The 10179-nt window shown below is 45.9% G+C and overlaps 1 protein-coding gene across 3 annotated transcripts in view; it reads left to right on the top strand.

The window, feature by feature from the left end:
• The first annotated feature begins 4693 nt into the window (after positions 1 to 4693).
• The window catches only part of IDH1 (isocitrate dehydrogenase (NADP(+)) 1, cytosolic), a 33218-nt gene continuing 27732 nt past the window's right edge, over positions 4694 to 10179 (top strand). For all 3 annotated transcript variants that reach the window (XM_006029133.3, XM_025210579.1, XM_025210580.1), the window contains exon 1: positions 4694 to 4822. The gene's annotated coding sequence lies outside the window, so the exon portion shown is untranslated. The remainder of the gene's footprint in view (positions 4823 to 10179) is intronic.

Here is a 10179-nt window from a genome sequence, read left to right as displayed (position 1 = left end):
AGAGTGTGTATACACACAGAAGCAATATTTAATATATATTATATACAGTGTGTATGTATATGTGTGTGTGTGTGTGTGTGTGTATAGACACACACACACAAATACAAAAAAAACAAGTGTATACATACACGCACACACATATGCACATACCTATACGTGTGTGTGTATATGCACATACCTGTACATGTGTGCACATATATATATATATATATATATACATACACACATACATACACATACATACACAGACACACACAATTTATATATACACACGCAGACACGCACGTATAGGTAAGTGCATGTGTGTGTGTGTGTATACACTTGATTTTTTTTGTATTTGTATATACACTATAACTATATATATAGTTTAAAGTCTAAATTAAATGTTTCCATGGTAACATTTAATTTTTTTATAATATATATATATATAATTATATCAAATTACATACATTATATATATGTTAGGGATGTATTTGGTACATAGATATTTATGCACTGCCCTGCCTGCCATCTGAAACCTCCAAGGAAGGAATCCTACCTGATTTACACAACAAAGAGCAACTCAGAACAACTCACAAAGACACTTTCCTGGACCCAGAGAGAGAGATTTCCATCTCAAGCTTCTGTGTGCAAAAATTTAAGTTTATTTCCTACCTATGGGGACTTTTTGCCATCTTTAATTTTCCCTGAGCCTCATGAAGGGCCTTTGAGCCCAAAAGCTTGCAGAAAAAGATATTTTTTTTGTAATTTCCTAGTTGGTCTAATAAAAGGTATCATTTCTGAACCAAGAGTTCTAGATTTTTGCATTATATATATTAAACACACACACATAATTAAATGTTTACATGATACCAGATATATCTGTACCATGTAAACATTTAATTTTGACTATAAATTATATACATAGTTATAGTGTATATACAAATACAAAAAATCAAATGTATACATATACACACACACATACATATTCCTCCTCAACACCCCTCTGCCCTCGCATTGGTTCTCCTACTGAGGTGGATATATATAGTTAATTTTTTTGCTGCCAATACATTACATTCTTTAGCACACAGGTTATATCACCACTTGTGCCCAGTACACTTGAAGCTGAACCCCCAGGCTCACCCTGGTACCACCCCCCACAGACCCCCAGGAAAGAGCCAGCTGAGAAGGCAAAGCCCCAATTGTCAATACTGCTTCCCACCCACAGGCCAGATTCACCCGTGGCACCACCCAGGCTGGATCATATCAGGCCAGGCCTCTTGATTGACTATCTTGATCGGCTATCTGGTAGCTTCAGCAAGAAGGGCTTGACAGCAGCGAGGGGGAGGTTTTATATTGTACCACTTCTCCCCTGTGCCCAGCAGCAATTTTTCCCTGGCTGCCGCCACCACAGCTCATCACGGGCAGTCTGGGACCGGGGTAGGGGGGTCCCAGGCTGGTGTGCATGGGTCCTCCTGGTCCAGAGAGGGCACAGAGCAGGCTGGGCCAAGTCCAGGACTAGGGCTGTGTGCACTGGTCCATGCCAGTCTCCATGGGACCAGGGCTGGTGGTGGCACCATCTGGAAAGAGCTGCCACTACGGGGCTGCCTAGAAATGGAGTCCAGCCACAGAGCTGCACCAGCCCCACTGCATGCTTGGGGTGGTGGGATGCAACATGGGCTGGATGGCACCTGGACCAGGTGGGACCAAAGGACCCACTGCAGGCTGGATCATGTCTGGCCAGGCCTCTTGATCGTCTATCTGGTACCACATAAAACCAGCACAGCCTATTCCATGGTCAAGTTGTCTGCAACTAAACCGGTGCCCTGCACCTAGGCTAGCCTGGGTGAGGGGGGTGTATGGACACACAGCAGAACTAAAAGCCAGATCTGTCAAAGGGCAGATGAGCGTGAGCCAAGAGCCATCCATGTCTGGAAAGGAAATGGGCACCACCAGGTCACTGCCCAAAAAATCACCAATGATGTACAGCATCTAAGGTGCCTCAATGGTCACAGCAGCCTTGGGACTGACCTGACTTGACCAGCTCCCATTAAAGTCATTGCTCAGAGCCTGGGCTGCAAGCACTTCTCCCTGCAACTTGAAGACTCCCAATGCTTCACAGCCTATCTGTCCCCTTCTCTTCCAACCAGGCAAGCTGGCCCCACACAGGACAATACTTCACAAACCTCTCTCATTGCCCTGAGGTATGGCAGCTGTTGCTAGATCTCTCAATGCACAGTCAAACTCATCAGACAGGTTTTATGAAGCAAGGACGCCTGGCCTTAGGCAGTTTAGTGTTGTTTAACTCCAAGCGTGCAGTTGGTCCAATCAAAGTTCTCAGTCACCCACAAAAATCCTTGCCTCTTGCATAATTCCTGCCCTAACACAGCTGCAGCATTTCTCCCATGCCATGATTCTCAGCCAGGGTGCTGCAACACCTTGGGGTGCCTTGAGATCCTTTTCAAGGTTGCTGCATGGTGTTAGCATTGTTAGGTGAGCCAACCTGAACCAAGAAGCGCCAGGAGCTGGGAGTCTCCCTGCAACCAGCTCCTCACACCGACCACGTCCGTGATGCCCTGCACGAGGACCTTTCTGGAGCAGTTCCTGAAGGACACCATCTGAAACAAGTACACCGGTGACCTGAGGGCCAAACCCAACCAGGGCAAGGTCTTCGACATCACCTCAAAGCGCGACTCTAGGAACCACTTCATGCCCAGCGGGAACTTCACGCGCTTCGCGGACTAGCCCGCCTCTATTGCCTGCCTCTGAACAGGGCTGTCTGCTTCGGCCACCGGGACAAGAGGTGCTGATGGTGCGGCTATGCAGTAGAGACCCTCCCCCACGTGCTGTGCAGCTGCAGGCCACATGCCAGAACCTGGTAGCTCCGTCACAACGCTGTCTGGGACCGCCTGGTGAGAGCCATCCTGGCCGCAGTGGGGGAGATCTCTGTGAACCGCACCGTCCCAGACTGCGAGAGCCAGATGCGACCCGACATTATTATACAAACAAAGAGGTCAAGAATGTCATGATCATGGATGTAACCATCCCCTTCAAGAACCGGCGCCAAGCTGGGCTCGCAAGCGGGAGAAGTACGCCCTGCTGGCTGACATCCTGAGGGGCTGTGGCTATGACGTGATGGTCAACACACATATTGTAGGAACCCTCGGAGCCTGGGACCCCAGCAATGAGAGCGTCCTGCATGCCTGCCGCGTCTCCCGCCGCTACACCAAGCTGATGCGCTGCCTCATGGTGTCCAACACCATCCGCTGGTCCCATGACATCTACATGGAACACATCGCAGGCCACCGCCAGTACTCCGACCCTACCAGACGAACTGCCGCCAGACTGGACCCAGAGGGGACCGCCTGAACCCCCTCTCTGCACCAGATGGACCTTCACTTTGAGAGGATTCTTCAGCAATGGACAACCCCACTCCACCCAAAGAGGACCCCTGCGATGAGACTCTATGTGGACTGAGACACTTTCTTTGACCTACTTCCTCCACCATTGCAGACCATTGTATGGGTTTGTGTGTATCTATCTTCTTTCTCTCTCAGCGTTGTGAAAAAAAGCTTTACACTTATTGTACAGAGATTAATTAGGCCAGAAGAACAAACTTATCAACCCTGCTTTTCTTCTTAGATCTTTATGCATACTTTTAGGTATCTGGGGCTCAGGTCACAGACCACCTTAAAGATAAGGACCAAGACTTTGAATTTAATCCCATTTTTCTGGGCAGCCAGCACAGAGAGCAGAGGACAGGTTTCATTCAAGCTTATATTGCCACAGAAGTGTACTTTGCACTGTTCTGTACTAATTGCAATTCCCTAAGCCTTGAAGGCCTCCTGTTATCTTATTCCACCAGTCCTTTCTCAACTGACAGATAGTAAAGGCATGAATAATTGAGGCCAGGTCACCAATCTGCTAGCTGGGACAAAGTCTCCCCACCAACCAGAAATGAAAGAAAGAAAGAAAGCATTACTTGTGGATGCTGACGGGGGAAGAGCTTTACTCTGAAAAAACTCCTAAATTACAAACTGACCGGACGTAACTTCCACCGCAAGAGGCTGTGCAGCACTCCCCTTTGCTCCCCTTTGCTCATGTGAAAAGCACTAGTGAAATCAGGGGACGTATCCACCCAGCCAACATCAGCCCGCCCTCCGTGTTCAATGAAAACAATAAAGTTTTGCCAGCCCTCCTAACATTGGCACAGGACTGCCCAAGCATCAGTCTCCTGGTGCACACACAAAAGGCGCCTTCAGCTGCAAAGGGTTGAGCTGGGGAGAGGAGGGCTTCACCAACACACAAACGCAATGAGGGTGCCCCTGATTCAGCTACGCACTGATCCGCTGATGGCCACATGATGCCAGCCCCTTCCTTGGGGAGACCCCTTGGGTCACCCGCCTCCTTGGAAGAGGTGCTGCCGGGGCCACTGGCACTAGTTAGGGGGCAGCATGTGGGACCCCCCTCGCGCCACACGTGCCCCTCTGGGCAGGGCTGCCTGTGCCCCAGCAGGCAGGGCGAGTGACGGCGGAGGAAGAGGCAAGGGCAGAGCACCGGACAGCCCGCAGGCTACCCTACCCTTGGCCTCCGCCTCCGCCTCCCTGCAGCCCTGAAGCACCGCCCCCCCAGCCCAGCTGCTTTGCGTGGGCCGCCCTCATTGGCGTGCCGGCTCCTCCTGCCGCCTCCCCATTGGCGGAAGGAAGAGGCGGAGGTGGGACTAAGGCGTCTGGGGCCAGGGGCGCGGAGAGGGCGGAGCGGGCGGCGGTGGCGGAGGAGGAGGAGGCTGCGGTGCAGCGAGCTGCTATCTGCTGAGCGGCCAGCAGTGCCTGCGGGAGGATAGGTAAGGGCCGTGGCTACTGGGCGGCAGCTGGAGCCGGAGGCGCTGCCAGCCCGTGCCTGGGCAGGGCTGCTCGCTTGCACTGCCCTCGCCCTCGTCCCTGCCCCGGCCCTGCCTGGCAGGGCTCTCCAGGGGAGCTGTCAAGGGGGCAACACACCTGCACCTCCCCCCCGGCCAGAGCCTGGCACCTCGCTCCGAGCTGCAGGTCTCCGCCCCGTGGGCACCTGCCCTGCTGTCTAGTCTCTGCATTTGGCAGCAGCGCAGCTTGGTTGGGAGCCCCCAAACCCACTGGGGGCGACTCGGTGGCACAGGCACGCGTCGCCTTCAGACCTGGCCCTTTCCACCCTCCTCACCCGCCCTGCTTTGGCAGCTTTGCGTCACTTGATGATGTATATTTTCTCCTCTGCGATGCAGGGTCTAGAGGCAGGGGGAGGCTCTACTAGCCGGTGCCTTGATTCAGGAGCCAGTTTCAAGTGGGAGAAATCTGGGGCTTGGTCTGCCAGAAGATACCCCCCGGTCTTTCCCCGCCGTGGTTCTGTTGGACTGGGTTGGCAGGGTGCGGGGGTAACGGTCTGGAAACCAGCAAGTGGGAATTCGAAGCTTTTTAAATGGAAATCAAATTGTAGCCGCCACAGAACAGACAAATAGGCTGTCTTCACAGAGAGGTGGCCCATTGTTTAGCTGGGATCATTTCTACCTTATTAAGTCTCTGTTCTGTATAGGGATTTTTTTCCCCCAGTATACTCTAGATGGCAAATCTAGGCCAGCAGAGTTATTCTGTAGTAACTCCTTGTGTGATATGCCTCTTTTTTGTGGTAGTTATAAAAGTGGCTTTGTTCAGATAGATTTGTTTCACTTCCAAAGGGCTTCACGCTAAGCTGAAAGAAAGTCTGTCGTACCAAAATAAGAGCATCTATCCATGGGGGTTTATTGGTTTAGTTAGACGAATACGACAGGTAAAAATTTCCCTTCTGATATAGGGTCTAAGGGACAAAGTCTGCTTCCAGTCTTTACCTACATTTTGGGCTACATGATGATACCCATACATCTGTATAGCCAGCCCTTTCACCAGGGTAAACTAGAAGTGAACAGACAAATATTGGTCTGCACCAATTCTAATTTGCTTAAATGCAGTGCAAAATTGCCTTGATTTCCCCCCCCCCCCCCAAAAAAAAAAATACTACAGCATAAGAGGGATATAAAATATACCAGTGTAGGTGTTGTCTGTCCAACACTTACCTTGGACTAGCCATTTGTTCAGTGCTTTCACCTGCTCCCTGCCACCTACTAGCAAGGCACTATAATAGCTACCCTGGACTAAATGTGTGTCTCTCTATCCCAAATTTAGGTATCATTACATTGGTGCACAAGAAGAACAATATAAATTAATGTTGGTGTCAGTCATTTGTTTCCTCCAGTAGTTCACAACCTCATTAGACTCATGCCAACTCTTAGTTTTCACTCACTTTTTTTGAATATGGAAAAATAACTGAGCAATTCTTCTGTTTCAAAGAACATTGCAAAACACAAGATATCAGAATGTGCTTGGCACTATGGATTCCAGTTTGGAATCACTGGCTGGACACTTGGTTTCCCCAGGGACAACTAGCAGTGGGACACTGTGCTGCATCTAGTTGTCCCCAGGGAACACCTGTGCCCTACACCCTCTGGCACATGGCAGGTTACCTTGGGTGGGGTAAGGGAGGCTAGGGCCAGCCCAGTGCAGCCTTACCTGGGGTCCTAGGGGCCTCCTGCGGCTGCAGCAGTGGTGATCCTGCCACTCAGAGCCTGGGCAGAAGCCAGAGCACCAGGCTCTGGTTTTGAGCAGCATGCACCTCTCTGCTTTTTTGGTGCAGGTTTTTTTAACCCAGGATATCCAGGGCTCAAAACCCCCACTGCACTGCTCCCTTGCAGCATGGAGAACAGCTGAATGTGTAGTATGTGGCACTGTGGGCAGGTCTGTGGCGCCACATACCACATGGCTTTTCATTTGGACATGGCCTCTGGGTTTATCTTGGGTTTATCATAGATAGGTGTTTGCACATCTAACAGTGCTGATATTGCATGGCACCCAGTGGCACTCTTCAAAGGATGTTACGGCACTGTGGGTACTGTGGCACCACAGTTGAGAATCACTGTCTTAGATACTTGAGTTTAAGCCAGCACCATAATTGCACCATTGTCCAAATACACTTACTCAAAAGTACATTGTATCTTGCACTTAGGTTAGTGTGTTGCACCAGTTGGAAACAGACGAGTTGCTAAACTGTAGAAAAAAATCTCTGCCAGTGATTCCAAATTTATACTGGTTTCACTGAAAGTAAATTTTTATTCATAGGATATTTTCCCTAAACCTGAAGTAAGAGTTAATCACAGTTGTTCAGGATTTAATATCAGCTGTTTTGTTAACTGTTATCAGGAGATAAATTGCTTAAAGATCTCAGATGCTTTGGCAGAACCAAGAACAAAAAAATATCCAGCTCTCCTGATTGGTAATCTTGTGCTCTAATCACAGGTAGGACTCCTTCACCAAAAGCCAAACTCAAAAAATAAGCCCAGAAATAGTCTATGATACTCAGACTGTGGCTCCTAAGTGACTTTTCAATTTATCCTCTGCAGCTTCTGCACTGAATAAAAAAATCATATTTTAAATTTGAAAAATTCAGTATTTTTAAAGTAATTTATTTGTCCCAATTTAAATTATTTTTAATATTTATTTTTTTAATAAACTTGTTTAAAATGAAATCTGAATATAATCCAAGCCTAGTAAGGCCTTAAATTTATCGTCTCAGAATATTAAGGGGAAAAAAAGTATGTTGAATCCATGGCTCTTGGAACTTCAACATAAATAAAAATAAGGGAGGGGAAAAATTGTCTAATTTTAAAATACTTGGAGGGCCTGGGTAATTTAAGAGATTGGCCTCATTTTCAAGAAACTTAGGTGAGTAGGATTTAAGTTCCAATCAATTTCACTTAGCCTAGGAAAAATTTTAAAAGTATTTAAATTGAAATAATTAGTTTAATTCATGGATTACAGTTGATTTCTCTGCATGATCATAACTTAATTGCAAGTATAAAGCATGCTTTGGTAAGAAGCATTGTGTACCCACAGCTTGTAAGATGGTTTTGTTTAATAATAAAAATAATCAAATTTATGTTGTTTTGTGTGTGTTAGTTAGATGGCAGGTATTTTCCTAATGCAACTGATTGACAAAATTAGGAGCAAAAAATAACTACTAGCAAATAAGCAATGTCCGTTACCATATTTAACCCCAAATAAAGTAATAAAAATGTTAACATAGTAAGATTATATATAAATGTTTTAAATCAATATATATGATTGCTGTATACAGCATGCAGCAAAAAAATTGTGCAAAGACTTCATTTAGCTTTAAATATTCATATTTCAATGGTTATGTCAACCAATGTAAGTGCATCTTTCTTGAGAAAATTAATGGAAGTGCAGATGGAAAAGTTTTAAAGTGAGATTTTTTTTTTTCACTTGGCAGTTTAAATCAATGATTTGAATTGCCTTCATGTAAATCTGTCCAACCTTAGCAGAAAGGGTTGGTAAAGAAGCGTGAGGGGTTTTTGTTGCTGGTTTTCACTGCATGCGTTGGGTTGGTCTCTCCTGCAGTCTTGAATAATACAACACAAGCACTATCTGTCTGTAATACAGTAAAACTACTGCATTTTCTAATAGGGATGCAAATAGCTCCCACCTTATTACAGATTAATCAAACAGGAAATATTATTATGCTCACATGTTTCCTGAATCCTGTCTTCAGTTTCCTGAATACTGAGGAACTGTAGTAGGACTCTGAGTGGACAAATGGAAGAGAATGGTGACTGTTAATAAACGAAGATACAAATATGAACGTATCTGCTGCCGTGACGAATGGGAAAAGATTTTTTGTGCTGCAGCAGGATAGTGTAGAAGTGTTTCCTTATTATGCAATGCCATGCTCTCTCAGTTTAAAAAAAAAAAACAAACAAAAACTTGCAGAGACATTGCTGTACAACTCATGATTTCACGCTTTGTAGCCATCTTGGAGAACAGAAATTTCAAAATCTCAAACAGCAAAAACTGAATCAAAGGGTAACATAAATCCAGTTACCCAGTCTTACGTGCAATTTTGTAAGTAACAAAATAAATAAAACCATATGTAGATGATGAGATACATTTTAAAATGGATATTAATGTTCAACAATGTTCCTAGATTAAAAGGAGCTAGACAAGACTTGAGTAAAATTCAGCTTCCAGATTCTTCTGGGTAAGAGGGCTTCAGATATTTCAGAGAACATTGAAAAATGTAGTGAAAAATTGTCTAGATCAGCATTGCACTTGGCAAAAGTTTGGATAGTAACAATATCCCCCAGTTATTGATATGTGTCAGAGCAAGTACTTGGGAGCTAGATGTGACAAAAGACCTTTTGGATCTGATAACATTGCAAAATGGTGGTAATGGAGAAGACATAAAAATCACTGTCATGGATGTCCTCAAAGGTTTTTGATTAGCACTAGAATAAGTAACAGCCTTGCAACAAACAGGGCTCTAGCTATGCTAGGTAAGAGAAGCAGTGCTGTTTCTTTGCTTCGGCAAAAACTGAAATGTGAAAAATCAACTCATGAAATTGTCTCATCTCACTGCATTGTACAGCAGGAAGCATTTATTGCAAAGTTTGCTTGTCTTCAGGACATCATGAAAGAGCTTATTGAACTGGTCTGTTTTATCAGGACAGGAGCCAGAGACCACCAGCCATTCAAAATTCTGTGGGAAGAATTTGAGACGGAGTATGGTGATTTGCTTCTGCAGTGACAGTTTTTTTTGGAAACTAGTAAACCATCTTTCTCATTGCAAAATTAGCCAGGATGTTTATCTCTGTCTTCCCATCAACCTGAAATGCAGGTTTCTGTGCTTTTTCTGTGCCTTTTCTGTGCTAATTCAGATCAAAAGTACTAGGCAAAATATACTGTCCAAAATGAAAACCATCTTTGAATTTGTCACAACCCAAGGGTGTGATTTTTGTTTTGTGAGTGCTTCGGCACTGCTAAATTGTTCCCGCTAAATTGCAGCTTCTTTGCACGGTGGAGTTTTCTGCTGCAGAGGAGAACCCCGGTGCAAAAGAATTCCCGCCACCAGTAGCTTTCTTTGCAGGGTGCATTTCTTTGTTGCAGCACAGAAATGCACGTTGCAAGGAGTTCCCGCCATTCGTATTCAGATTTTGCCCCACCATTGGCTAGTTCTAAATTATTCCTACGTGGCGGCTAGTGATTGGCTTGCTAGCCGTATAAAAAGCTCGAGTGGTTTCCGCCCAAGTTGGAGGACTCCACGAACACCAGGAGGAGGAGACTTCAC

Source organism: Alligator sinensis, unplaced genomic scaffold, assembly GCF_000455745.1.
Source record: "Alligator sinensis unplaced genomic scaffold, ASM45574v1 scaffold699_1, whole genome shotgun sequence".
Taxonomy (NCBI): domain Eukaryota; kingdom Metazoa; phylum Chordata; order Crocodylia; family Alligatoridae; genus Alligator; species Alligator sinensis.
This window is presented reverse-complemented; position numbering and strand designations above follow the sequence as displayed.